Genomic DNA, 15,565 nt, shown 5'->3' with positions numbered 1-15,565 from the left:
TACATGTCTCTGCTAACACTCCAGTATAAAGAAGATTCAAGATAGGGTGACATTTTCAGGAATATTAGGAAAAAATAATATTTCTTTCTTTCCAAAATGTTTTTATTCATTTTGGTGGGTCATCATAGCCTCTATTAATGCAGGTGGAAAAAGCACTGTTCTCAGTGAAGACCTCACATTCTGGAAAATAGTCCTAGGGATCTCCAGACAAGGTTTAACTAACCTAGCTTGTCCTGGCTCCAGATGGGAAGTTGTAGGTCACAACTGTAAGATCAAGTCTGTGCCCACTTAAAAACGATGCAGTGAAACTCACTCCAGCACCAAGGTGAAGATTTCCAACTTGGTCCATGTTTAAGTCTTTTGGTAACATACAAGACATTTTCATAACTGATGAACACTATTTTATCTGAAAAAAATCTAGCATCAGTCTCACAATCAGACGTAGTAAATTCTTTAGGATTGATCAAACAAGCTGGGCTACTCAACTTACAGTATTATGTGGTGGAGACATAATCGAGAGACTATACTGTGTGGGCATGGCTGGGCTCAATGTCTCTTGCTAAGGATGTGGATGAGAAGGAAACATGGCTTAAAAAGAGTTGGTACTAGGGAGGAATGCAAAGCAATACATGTTTCACAGTGTAATGTATTCCTTTTAACAAGGGGACTTACAAAAAAATGGTGGACTTCCATCAAGAGGTTGGGAAAATGAGTATGTCAGTGATGATTTTATAATGAGGGCATGACTCATGGTGTAACTGTTCTCAGAGGGGTATATAGTGTCTGAGAGATAGAGACAGAGAGAAAGAACTTGTTCTGAGCAAGGATGTAGAATATGTTTGAGGAATAGATTGGAAGTTAATGATAAAAGGTAGTAGGCAGATAGTGAAGGGGTGCATTGTAGGCTTGGGGACGAATTAAATTTTGATGTTTAAAGGTAAACTGCATATGAAGTGTGTGTGTGTGTGTGTGTGTGTGTGTGTGTGTGTGTGTGTGTGTGTGTGTGTGTGTGTGTGTGTGTGCGTGTGTGTGTGTGCATGCATGTGTGCATGCATGTGTGTGTGTGTGTGTGTGTGTGTGTGTGTGTGTGTGTGTGTGTGTGTGTGTATGTGTGTGTGTGTATATACATGTGGGCCTGCAAGCACAATTGTGCTAGCTATGTGTTTTTTTAACACCTTTATTGAATTGCCACTTAAGACATAGGCAAACATAACTTTATATAAAAGAAATCAAACCATATTAACATATTCCTAGTTCCTAGTTACAGATATTATACATCTCATCTTTCTTCTTCTTTTGGCTTTTCCCGGTTAGAGGTCGCCACAGCAGATCACCTGTCCGCTCATGATTGGCAGTAGAGTTTTTACAGTGTTGAGTTGCCAGCCCGGCGCCCAACCTTCCACAGAAGGCACACACACATACACTCATGCCTATGGCCAATTTAGAGTGTCCAATCCACCTACAGCATGTCTTTGGGATGTGGGAGGAAAACGGAGTACCTGGAGGAAATCCACGCGACCACAGGGAGGACATGCAGACTCCACACAGAAGGCTCCCCAGCCAAGAATCGAACCAGAGAACCTCTTGCTGCGAGGTGACAACGCTAACTGCTGCACCACCGTGGCCGCCCAAGATATTATACATCTCATATTTTTGTATAAATATCATCAATCCAATATTACATAAACTGCTCAGTTCCTGCCTTCCCTTAAATCTCACTCCTCCTCCAAAATATTATTCTACATGTATTACCCCCACAATTTTCATTTTTACTATGTAATTTGCTGCTACCCTTTTCTAAAGATCCTAGGAACAGTGTCAGTAACAGCAGAACATTATGAGTTCATAGCTGCCTTTGGAGCCAGTGTCTGATATGTTGCATTTTGTGAAGCTCCATGTCACAGATGAGTTTGCCAGCAGCTAACATACCAGCATCTCCATGACTAAGACATTCTTAACAGTTACTATGTGGGCAAAGACATCTTCTGGGATAGAGTAAATATGTGCCACCTTCATATGGAATCAAGGAGGAATGTGTGGAATGCCTATTCCAGTGGACACAAAGGTTTTTGTAACATTAATCATCCTTGCTTTCCACAAGGTCTTCAATTAGTAGGCACACACATTGCCAGCTACACAGTCCAGGATATGCTTTTCACATGGTAGTAGACAGCAGAACACTCATGATGGTGTCCACTAGTTTTATGCTGCAAGTGGTGCAAGAACCATGGCTGATAACTCTTATCCAAAACCTCAAACTATGGAAGAAATAGCTTACAACACTGCACAGTTGCAGATATGGGATATCTTGAACATGTTTTTAGATGGGTCCCTATCACATTGCCGAAATTTCAAAACTCTGAAGACGATATGACCTTAGCCATATCTCTGAAGTTTTGAAACTCCAACAACTGTCTATTGGGATTGCCGTATATTGTGGAACCCACAATTTGCCATTTTCCTCATTCTAGTGCAATCTCGTAGTTGGTATATTTAAGTAGCAGCGGGTGTGGGGTGTGGGGGGGGGGCTTGCCCCCCTGCAAAAACATACAGGTAAGTTATTTATGGTATATGGTCTTGGCCATATCATCTTCAGAGTTTTGAAATTTCGGCAATGTGATAGGGATCTGTTTAGACATATGAAGATTCTCTTCCAGTTTTGGCCACATCTGATGGCACACTGCAATATGTGCCAGAGGCTTCAATAATATAGCTGCGGCCTGCACCATTGTGCACTATATAATAGTATGAAACAGCTACAGAGTTATCAGGAGAACCAGCTGCAACAGTAACCCATGAAAAACAGAGGTGGGTACAATACATAGTGACACTGCCAAAGAGATGGCATCTGGCCTGCACCAATAGGCCATGGCATGGAGAACAATAAATGCAGTTAATGCATTAGTATACTCAGGCTATGCATTGCATTGCATTGATTCATTATGCTGTACATCAAGCAATACTCTTTCTACACAGGACAGAGGGGTGGGCAGGGCACAGTCCTTATCAGCTGAATAGGTGGAGTGGTGCAAAGTGACAGGGAACAGTAACGCTAATGTGGCTGTGAGGGTTATGTTAGGTAATCATTGTAGCCAGGCTCCAGCAACAGTGCTGATGGAATCAGGGAACCCATTCTTCAGGGTCAGTCAGAATGTCAATGTTGTTAATGTTGGTCAGATATACCATGTGGCCCTGCAATATCAGGACTGGAAGCATCCTGCCCACTTGATGGTGTAGTACTTCACGAATATATACAGGAACCCTTTTGTGGTCTCCCCATATATGGAGGCAGAAGAAGGTCCATATCAACAACCACACTAATGACCACAGCAAGGCAAGGTACTCAGAAGGTCAACGGAGGATAGGGATGGAATGGAACTATTGGCCTGATGGGGTATTTCTGTGGTGGAGAATGAAGAACATTGTTGTTGACAGTGCCCCCAAGTCATTAGACTGTAGCATGTGCATGGGGACACCACTGTCAGCTCAACAATAATCTGTGTGGTCTGAACTGGGATTTTCTGTGACTGACCTGCATCTTGGTCCTCCGATAACACTGGAAGGCATGGCCTATGCAGGCAGAACATACGGTGGCTGTAATGTATCTCATGAAGGCAATTATGGAGGTAACATTTTGCCACCTGAGATATCAGCAGAATTAAGTTTTCCTTGCATACCTCTCAACTGTCCAGATTTTCACAGAATGTCCAAATTTTTGCTTATTATTTTTTGTCCATTCTTCCTAAAATTTGTGATTTTTCTGGATTTTTGTCGTGAATCAGTGAGGATTAAATTCACTAAATAATGGCAGGCATTTGAGTTTCAGTCTTCATATCCTTCAGAAAATGTGCAGTAACACAAGATCTTTTATTCTAGCAACTTTCTAAGTTTATAAGAAGAATACTTAACATTTGTCCCTATTTTTGGGGCTTTGTCCCCCATTATTTTTGGCTTTGTCCAGATTTTTTCTGTTAAGAGATCGAGAGGTATGGCTCCCTGTCTCCATACTCCAAGTAACTGTTAAATTTATGCAATTCACCCTGTTCCTAGGTTCAGAGGTTCATAGGAGGTTACAAGACTAGTGGCCCCAGAGCCTTTACAACCCATGTTAATCCTAAGTATCCCCATTTGTTCTTTTTGGGTAGTTCACTGAACTGTTGATCGTAATCCAGAGTGCACAGTCATCATCTCCCAATGCTGTTGGTAGCAGATGATTGAGAGTGATTCACGGACCTTCATGTCCACTGCATAATCTGAGTGATATAGGCATACAAGGATGGCTCAAGATTCATGGTACTGGGGATACAGGTGGAGCCTGTGAGGGGCCCTCAGGTAGAAGATTCCCATCATGCAGTGAAGGGTTGTGTGATTAGCCTGCACTTGTATGGGTGCCTGGATAGTGGGGAATGTGGGTAACTACTCCTTCTATAATGTTGCAGACAACAGCAGCACTGTGTCATTGGACTGTGGTACTTGCTTGTTTCTGTCATTGTCAACATCGTTCTCTTACTGATATCAACCCTATATTGACATGTTGTGCTGGACTTTCCACCAGTGGAACTTGTGAAAGAAGAAACAAACATAGACCATTGTCTGCCTACACACACATTTGCCCCTTGCATACTGTTGCACATTAAAATAAGCTGTAGCATACACTGATGTTATACCTTGTCATGCAGGCTGTTGCAATTGCAGACCAGAGGTGCCTCAAAGGACAGATATGTATGTGGATCTTGGTCAATCCTTCCCTTCAAAAATGAAGTGCATTATAATCTACTGCCCTTCTAACCTATATAGATACTATCAATAAAGCTAGAGATAATGGCAAACTAGTCTCTTCCTTATTTCTAGACTTGCCTAAAGCCTTCATCACAGTTTGTCACAGCAGACTTCTTCTTCAAATGTCCTCACTAAGTCTCTCTCAGCCCACCCTTTTGTGGTTCAAAAGCTACTTGTCCAATAGGTATCAGCCAGTAAAATGGCACTCCATGCTCTCTCTTTTACCTCCCAGTCAACACTGGTGTACCGCAAGGCTCCATCCTTGGTCCCCTCCTCTCTTTAACATTTTCACTAACACTCTCTATATTTCCACACAACAGGCCATCCTAATACAATGTGCAGATGAGTCCACTCTTATTTGCACATCTGACAACACAGTATATCTCCAAAAAAATTAGTCAGGAAGCTTTAACAGCCACTGAAACACGGCTTTATAACTCACAACTCATGCTCAACCCAAAAAAGATCAAACTACTACTTTTTTCCCTAAATCGCTCTCTCATGAAAAAAACAAAATTTAAAGTCCTCTCTCTTGATAATACAACCATTGATATCACTTCTCATAGCAAACTATTTGGGGTGATAGTGGATGATAATCTTACATTCAACCTGCATATAATAAATTGCATAAGAAAAACTAATCAAAAGCTAAGGATGCTTTACAGTGCTAAAAACTTTCTCATTGATGCAACTAAAACTACACTTGCCACTACTTATCTTCCATATGGCACTGCCATCCTTACTAACCTCCAGCAAAGCAATACAACTGTCATGTAGAAAGTGAAGTGTCTGTATGATAGTTACAGCTGTGTGTTGTTTAAGTGGTGAATAGGATAAAGATGTTAGTATATGAATAATTGGACTGAGACGTTATGTTAAACAAAAGATTATGTAAATGAGAAGTGTATATTGGTGCAACAGAACATGCCATATGAGGGCCAGTAACAATGTTACTAGTTGGATAAAGTAAGAGTGATGTAGTTCAGGTTGGGTTACATGGCTGGGTGGGAGGCAATGACATTTAGCTGATGAGGGGAGGTAAAAAGTCGGTTTGTACATTTAGGGGAAGAAGAATTGTCTTTTATATCTGGAGGAATACTTTTGCAAATTTTGGACTTAGTATGGAGATGCAGTGACCTCTATAACATAGTTTACTTTTGTTTGTGGTTTCTAAGGCTGTAAGACAAAGGCTGTCTAATTAGTTTAGCTGCTAGGGGATAGAAAGTCTGGTTGACTAGGAATCTGAATGCTTGAGATCTCTGGAGAGGGATAACTCTTTGCTGAACAGGGAGACTGAAGATGTATTGTAGGGAGAGTGTGAGGAAGTCCTTACTGTGATATATGAACCAGGGATGAAAGAAATTTACACCTCATGGGCAGTCAGTTTTTATTTACTGAGGAAGAGGTTTGAAGTCTGTTGTTTTGACTTGATTAAAGTAAAACTGAAGAATGTAGAGAGATGATTCTGGGGAGGATGTAGGGTCAGTGTAAGTGTTTGAGAGCGTGAGTAGACTGGAGAGTTCAAAAGGAAGTCAGATGAAGAGAACGTAGCAGCTGCTGTCCATGAGCTTCTGGTATTGTTGGTCAGCTGTTCTGAATATCCATTTTGAATATATAAGCTATATCCATAAATGACTGTCATTCAGTTTATCTAACACTCAGTTTATCTCAATACAACTGATAAAAAGTGATTGAATACACATTTCATCTATTCCTAGCCTGTACCACATAACACTTATATACAACACTGATAATAAGGAAAGCTTGTCATTTTGTGATCATTGCTATCAAAGGTTTATAGATTTTTAAGTAAGCTAATGTAGGTGTTGGGGCAAGGCCCCAAAATCAGTGCTGGTTAGTTAAGTTTTAAGTAAGTTTGTGAGTTTCTACATGTTTATATATTTTAGGATAGGTTAGAAGAGTAGTGCATTATATATTTTTTTCAATCATTTGTTTGTTTAATGTTAACATATATCAAGATAGTTATTAACCATATATATATATATATATATATATATATATATATATATATATATATATATATATATATATATATATCTATATAAAATAAAAACACAACAGGCACCCAAAGAGGCAGGAGGTAATAAAGCCACGAGCCTGTAGGTGAAAGCAACAGCAGATTTATTTACATAAACACCACACAATACAATTCGTTTTCATCCACTAGACTTCTTCAGATGTAGAATGAATGAATAAGAAGCTGTGCCTACTTATATACCCATCCCAATTTTAATCAAAAATTAAGACAATTGTTTAATTAAAACCAGTAAAGTATTGTTACCTAAAATATTCATGACAGCCTAACAACTTAGCACAAATAAAAGCATATGTATTTTTTAAAAACTGTTGAATAAAAAATATATAGAATGCTAAAAATTACAATGCATGAACAGATAAATAAACTAAACTATAAAGGACCTACAGAAAAACTTGCAAAACAGTATATACACTTGCTTTATAGTTTTGCAGCTCTCATTTTTAAAATAGGGGCAATGGATATTCATTGAGCCCTGGGAATCTGTTGGCTTCCAATAACAACTGCCAAAATATTTCTCTCACCTCTATCCTGTTTTCCCACGCCCCCCCCCCATGTCACATTGAACCATTTTTACAACAAAAAAAAACATTTTGCTTGCGGACATGTCATAATATGTTTGAACAAGGCATTATTAGTGTCTTGGGCTCTAATAGCATATAAATGCTCATAAATCCTTCTTCTAAATTTATGAGTAGTTTTTCCAATGTAAAATGCACCACAGGTTTTGCATAAGGCTAGGTAAATCAAGCCTTCACTGTTGCATTTGGAAAAACTACTACTCTGAATCTGGTATTCTCTTTGTAAGATATATACAGAATCCTGTCTAAGTATATAAGGACATTGTGCGCAAGACCCACATTTGTAAGTTATCAATTTCTTTCATGAAACAATAGTACCATTGTGCTCCAGTAGTTCCTTAAGGTTTCTGCCTTTTTTGTATGTAAATCCTAAGGTGTTTGTGAACAAAACATCCAACTCAGAATAACACCTGAACCTGCTCCAATGTTGGGTAATAATGTTTTTAACCCTAGATGTATTCTGGTTATAAAACATAACATAATTACCCCCAAAATTTCTTGAATTCTTTACTGATGTCATTAACCCTAGATGTTGTCGGTTACCCTGTGTATTTGTTGGTAGTACCACACCTATATCTTCTGTTCCCAAAATAGGGGCAAACTTGCCCGTTCTCCCATTTTTTACTTTCTCCAGGACTTCTTCAATTAAATAATTGGGATATTTTCTAGATATAAACATTTCTTTAACTCTCTGACTTTCTTGCTCGAAGTCCAAATCCAAAGAAGTCATCCTACAACTATGGACAAATTGTCCCTTAACAATACCTCTCTTCTGCTTAAACGGATGGGAACTGGTGAAGTATAGATATGAATTAGAAAAAGTTTCTTTTCTATATACACTAGATGTAAACTGCTGCCCTGGGACGTCTTTTTTAATAGTAACGTCCAAAAAATTTCATATAGTCATATGTAATGTGAGAAGTGAATTTCAAGAACTTAGTGGTGTGGTTTAAGTAATTTATAAATTCTGTTAACTTATCCTCACTACCTTTCCAAAAAATGCAGATATCATCCAGGTAACATTTGTAATGTACCCAGTGTTGTGCATATTCAGATTGGTACACAAACTTCTCTTCCCATACCATGAGCACAATGTTAGCATAGGTGGGGGCACAACTTGCCCCCCCATAGCCACTCCCTGGGTCTGTTTGAACAACTCACCCTCAAAAAATATAAAATTCTGTTCCAATACCAAATCCATCAGCTCTGTATACAACAAAAAAGTATTATGGTCCAGGTTCCCATGTTGGTGAATGGCCTCCTTGAACCATTCTGAACCTGTGGTACGTGGAATCATGTTAAATAAATCCTGAATATCAAGGGTTACAAATATTAGGGAATCTGAGTACATGTTGTTATTTATACTTCTCAAAAATTCTTAGGAATCCTTGAGTATACCATTAGCCCTGACCCAAATGTCCTTTAATTTTATATCCAAAAATTTGGCCAAGGGGTGTGTTTTGGAGCCATTGGCAGCCACAATGGGTCTTGGAGGGGGGGGACTTCTACACATTTATGTACCTTAGGAATCCCGAAGATCGCAGGGATATGGGGTTTATCTACAATAAGATACCTAAAAGTCTCCTGGTTAATAAGGTTATCATCCAACATATCTTGTAAAGCCAAGTCAATTTTACGGTATGCTAAATTAATTTCATTCTTAGATACTCTGACATACCTAGTGGTATCATTAAGCATATCCATCATATTGCTGGAATACAAAATACTGTCCATGAAGACCACCCCTCCCCCTTTATTGGGTTGCATCACCCTCCGGTATCTATTTTCTTGGATAGATTTAAGAAGTAACTTTTCTTCCCTGGTCATGTTGTACCTACCATTCCATCTACCCCTATAAACATTCCTGATTTCTTCTTCAACCTCCCTTTCAAAATTTTTTAGCTGAGGGTGTATAGGGGGATTATAGGTACTGGGTCTTCTGATATCACTATTAATTCCACCATTCTGTTGCCCCTGAAACATAATGTCTAAATTATTTTTCCGTAGAAAAATCCTCAAATATATTAAGCTGTCCACCAAATTACCCCCCGTAGAGGGAATACATTTAAAACCCTTTGAAAATAGAAGAAAATGTTTCCTATAACTATAGCAGTGAGGGGATTGATAGGAAACATTTTCTTCTATTTTCAAAGGGTTTTAAATGTATTTCTATCTATTTCTGTGTCAGTATTTGAATAACCCAAAGACACATCAGATATGCTAGAGTTTTCCATGCTTCTTCTACTAAGTATGGATCTCGGCCTTTTCCTTTTAGGTCTCACTTGTCCCTTATGGTTACCATCTGTAAATCTTAATGACCTTTTGACTTTCTTTCAAGTATAAGCCAAATTAATAGCATAATCCTTGGAATCTCTCTGAAATTTTTTAAGTTTCCTGTCAAATAATTCCTTCTCCATTTTTTGTACCTCATTAACATAAAGCGCATATCTTTCATTATACGTTTGTTCTTGACTGTACTTAACTGTGTCTTCATAGGCCGTATTCAACTTTGCAACCATCCCTGTATGTTGCTCCTCATAGCACTCCATTAGTAATCTAATAAACATGCTAGAAGCTGTAGACTGAACTTGTCTCCATTTACTTACAAAATGTTCATTATCAGCCCCAATCCCTGGCTCTAAATAGACCCTAAGGCCTCGGGGAGCTATATTAGCCGTAAGATATGCTTTTAGCAACTTTCTATGCCAAACATTAGCTCTCACCTTTTTAGTAATGTCAGTTAACTGGGTAAACTGTGTCTCCAAATTACTTCTTTCATGACTTTTTACAGATGCTTCTGTCCCTCTTCCCATATTAAAGGTTGTCAAATCATCATTATTGGTGGCCAAAGTATCCAAAAAAGTTTTTAAATCTTGAACTTCGGCCATCCTTAAATATTTTAAACTGCCTTATAATTAAACCTAGAATATAAGTCTAATGAGTAAACTCGAAACCCAATCAGTCTCCAAATAAACCATAAACTATTATACTAGTATTGGTTGTTCACTTTTGACTTTATTGACTGACATTGAAACTGTCCCTGTGCATCTACCAGAAGTACTCGCAACTTCATTTATAAGCACATGTATTATATCAACATTTTCTTGCTCTAAGTGCTAACATAACACCAACTAGATACAATAATTCCCTAACTTGCGAAGGTCCCAAGCTAATGCTTTGCCTAACCTACATTTATACATTTACATAAATATACAATGACTTCAAAGAAATCTAGAGTAATTGTGAACAGGTTAGAATAAGGTAAAATGCATTATACTGGTACAAGGTATAAATATTAACCTCTATTATACTTCAAATATAAATGCATTTTACTTCATCAATTCACCTCCTGTAAATAAGGCAAAATACTGTGTATTGGTAATTGTATATCACATATACATTTACATAAATATACAATGACTTCAAAGAAAGCTAGAGTAGTTGTGAACAGGTTAGAATAAGGCAAAATGCAATATACTGGTACAAGGTATAAATTTAACCTCTATTATACTTCAGATATAAATGCATTTTACTTCATCAATTCACCCCCTGTAAATAAGGCAAAATACTCTGTATTGGTAATTGTACATCAAATATACATGCACTTTACTGTTGTTATTATGTCAGCTTTTATACCCAAATCACAATAGTTTGTACTAGTCATACTAAAAAGTACTGCAGTAATGTCTTTGCATAGTGTCCATATTATTCTTTATATGTTGTGAGCTTCAATACAGGCCGATATTCATCACGACCCTCTTAAATATATTTTAGGTGCTTCACTTAGCCCCCTAAAGATAAAGTCGTTAGTTCATTGTCAATATTCAGCTTTAAATAACAGCAAACACTTCACCGCCATTATTCATTTGCTCAAAACATGTACCACCAATGGCCTTCTCCACCCTCAGCCGATGTTCATCTCTGCCGTAGAACTCGAATAAGTTAGGCCCTTTTCAGTCATTCCCAGTTAAATTCATGATATAAAACCCAACAACTTTTATTTAATTAGCATAAATGGCCTTCACCAGCTACAGCCGATCTTCATCTCTGCCATAAAACACTGTTTGATAGTTCCATTACTATCGAGCCGTATTGAGTTCAAAAATGAGAGTGAAATCAACTGTACAAATATCTCAGTAAACCAAAACAAAGTCACAGTACCTTGTTTCACCCCTCGAGCCCCTTTGATGCTTAAAGTGTTACCAGTCTTACTGCTTTCACTCACAGGATCCCGCAAGAGGCCTCAAGTTGAAGACAATACAAACGCTGCTATAATAGACGTTAAACAAATTTACCCTTCACCTTCAACTGATTAAATTACACGCCGATGTTACCTCACTCTACTGGATGCACAGAAACAGTCCCAAAATCCACAAACAAGCAAAAGACCACTTGTATATCCACCAACATTGGCTGTGGGTGGAGGAGGCCATTGGTGGTACATGTTTTGAGCAAATAAATAATGGCGGTGAAGTGTTTGCTGTTATTTAAAGCCGAATATTGACAACGAACTAACGACTTTATCTTTAGGGGGCTAACTGAAGCACCTAAAATATATTTAAGAGGGTCGTGATGAATATCGGCCTGTATTGAAGCTCACAACATGTAAAGAATAATATGGACACTATGCAAAGACATTATTGCAGTACTTTTTAGTACGACTAGTACAAACTATTGTGATTTGGGTATAAAAGTTGACATAATAACAACAGTAAAGTGCATGCATATTTGATGTACAATTACCAATACATAGTATTTTGCCTTATTTACAGGGGGTGAATTGATGAAGCAAAATGCATTTAGATTTGAAGTATAATGGAGATTAATATTTATACCTCGTACCAGTATATTGCATTTTTGCCTTATTCTAACCTGTTCACAATTACTCTAGCTTTCTTTGAAGTCATTGTATATTTATGTAAATGTATAAATGTAGGTTAGGCAAAGCATTAGGTTGGGACCTTCGCAAGTTAGGGAATTATTGTATCTAGTTGGTGTTATGTTAGCACTTAGAGCTAGAAAATGTTGATATAATACATGTGTTTATAAATGAAGTTGCGAGTACGTCTGGTAGATGCACAGGGACAGTCTCAATGTCAGTCAATAAAGTCAAAAGTGAACAACAATACTAGTATAATAGTTTATGGTTTATTTGGAGACTGGGTTTCGAGTTTACTCATTAGACTTATATTCTAGGTTTAATTATAAGGCAGTTTAAAATATTTAAGGATGGCTGAAGTTCAAGATTTAAAAACTTTTTTGGATACTTTGGCCACCAATAATGATGATTTGACAACCTTTAATGTGGGAAGAGGGACAGAAGCATCTGTAAAAAGTCATTAAAGAACTAATTTGGAGACACAGTTTACCCAGTTAACTGACATTGCTAAAAAAGTGAGAGCTAATGTTTGGCATAGAAAGTTGCTAAAAAGCATATGTTATGGCTAATATAGCTCTCCGAGGCCTTAGGGTCTATTTAGAGCCAGGGATTGGGGCTGATAATGAACATTTTGTAAGTAAATGGAGACAAGTTCAGTCTACAGCTTCTAGCATGTTTATTAGATTACTAATGGAGTGCTATGAGGAGCAACATACAGGGATGGTTGCAAAGTTGAATAGGGCCTATGAAGACACAGTTAAGTACAGTCAAGAACAAACGTATAATGAAAGATATGCGCTTTACGTTAATGAGGTACAAAAAATGGAGAAGGAATTATTTGACAGGAAACTTAAAATAATTTCAGAGAGATTCCAAGGATTATACTAATAATTTGGCTTATACTTGGAAGAAAGTCAAAAGGTCATTAAGATTTACAGATGGTAACCATAAGGGACAAGTGAGACCTAAAAGGAAAAGGCCAAGATCCATACTTAGTAGAAGAAGCACGGAAAATTCTAGCATATCTGATGTGTCTTCGGATTATTCAAATACTGTCACAGAAATAGAGGGGGGAGAACCCACTGTTTTGCGTTTCCCAATACAAAAATGGGTAAGGGGCCCTTTAGGAGAGGGGGTAGGAAACATGCTGGTTCAAGAAATTGAGGAAATGTTCACCAAAATGGCCAACAACGGACAGACAATACTACAGATACCCAGGGTATAGATAAGAATTTGGTGGTAAATCTGACAGATTATGCATTTTCTGATTTAGAATATCGAGTGTTAAATAAAGGCCTCGGCTTTGTACCGGATAACTATGTGTCTCATTTTGAAGTGGTAAAGGATGTAAAGGCATTTTGTCGTAAGTTGAATTTAAACTATTATTTTTCTCATAGACCTCATTCTAGGGATGAACATGATCGATTTAAATTCAGAAAATATGCGTTTCAGCCCCTGTACTATGGAGCAGTTAAAATATTTGAGGAACAAGTGTTACAAGATTTACAACTGAATCAGAATAAGGTGTTTAGGCATTTTAAGGATAACATGACTAGGGAAGAAAAAGAAGTGTTGGAAAATTTGAGCAATAATGACCGCCTGGTTATTACCAAGGCTGACAAAGGTGGCGCCATAGTGGTTTGGGGCAAAGAGGCATATGAAACAGAAATTCAACGACATTTGACTGACGTAAAATCTTACTGCCATCTTCTTATAGATCTGATAGTGGGACTTAAACAGGAAATTGACAAGTTTTTGGAAAGAGCTAGAGAGGTGGGTATTATTACAATAGAATTACAACAACAACTGACAGTCGATGATCCTTCTCTACAATATTTTTATTTAGTCCCTAAGATCCATAAGTCCATTTATACCAGGAAGACCAATTGTAGCTGGTAGAGGGTCCTTGATAGAACCTTTATCAGTATACTTGGAATTAAAACTGAAACCATTATTAACATATGTGTTGGCTAGGATTAAGGATACTAATCAGTTTTTACAGCTAATGGATGATCTTTATATTCCTACTCAGGCCTTTATTGGCACATTAGATGTACAGGCTCTATACACGAGTATTCCTCATCAGGAGGAATAGCTGCAGTAAAATACTGGTTTCATGCTGCAGATTATTATCAGAATGAAGAACAGGAATTTTTATTAAAATTATTGGGCTTGGTGTTAGAACATAATTTTTTTTAGATATGGGTCGGAATGGTACTTGCAGATAAAAGGTACAGCTATGGGAGCAACTTTTGCTCCCATATATGCAGATCTGTTTATGGGGTATATGGAGGTGCAAATGATTTACCAACAGACAGAATTTACATCAGAATTATTGATGTGGAGAAGGTATTTGGATGACTGTTGGGTAATATGGCAGGGTACTGTGGATAGGTGGCGACAGTTTGTTAACTTTCTAAATCAAAATCAGTATGGCATTCAGTTTAGTGGTAAATTGGAAGGGAAAAGAATAGAATTTTTAGATGTCAATGTCACCAAGGCTAGTGATGGCGTGGTACACACTAGTTTATATAGGAAGCCATTTACCAAGAATTCATTGTTAAGGGCAGATAGTAGCCATCCACAGCATATTATTAATAATATCTCCCAAGCTCAATTCAAAAGACTTAAGCGTATATGTAGTCAACCAAATGATTTCCAGGCACAAGCCAAACAGATGAGGTCTAGATTTCTGGCAAGGGGATATAAAGCTAGAGAAGTTGATAGAGCCATATGTACGGCAGATTATATTCCTACAACTCAACGATTGGAGGGGTCAAGCCACCACAAGTTGAAGGAAACTGGGTTATTAGGTTCATGACTAAGTTTGGAAGTAACAGCTTCAAAATTAAAGATATAATACAGTGACATTGGCACATATTGAAAACCGACAGGTTTTTGGGTACACTAATAGACTCATGGTTTTTCTTTGGTTATAGGAGAGGGAAGACCATAGTTGAAAGTTTAACTAACTTTAAGAACGGTCAAAAACATGTTAGAAGCAACCAGGCTAGTAAAATAATGGGTAGCACATATTGTGGACATTGTGTTCATTGTAAGGTTGTTTCTAAAGCTAAGTCATTTACGTCTATAAATACACCCAAGGTATATGACATAAGATATTTGATCACATGCAGCAGCAAATGGGTAGCTTATATGGTGGTGTGCCAATGTGGGGCTTTTTATGTGAGGCAGACCTCTTTATCTTTTAGACAGAGAATAGTACTACATATAAGTGACATAAATTGTAAAAGAGTATGGAGTGCACTG

Source organism: Protopterus annectens, chromosome 6.part0, assembly GCF_019279795.1.
Source record: "Protopterus annectens isolate FY-2018-M chromosome 6.part0, PAN1.0, whole genome shotgun sequence".
NCBI lineage: Eukaryota > Metazoa > Chordata > Ceratodontiformes > Protopteridae > Protopterus > Protopterus annectens.
This window is presented reverse-complemented; position numbering follows the sequence as displayed.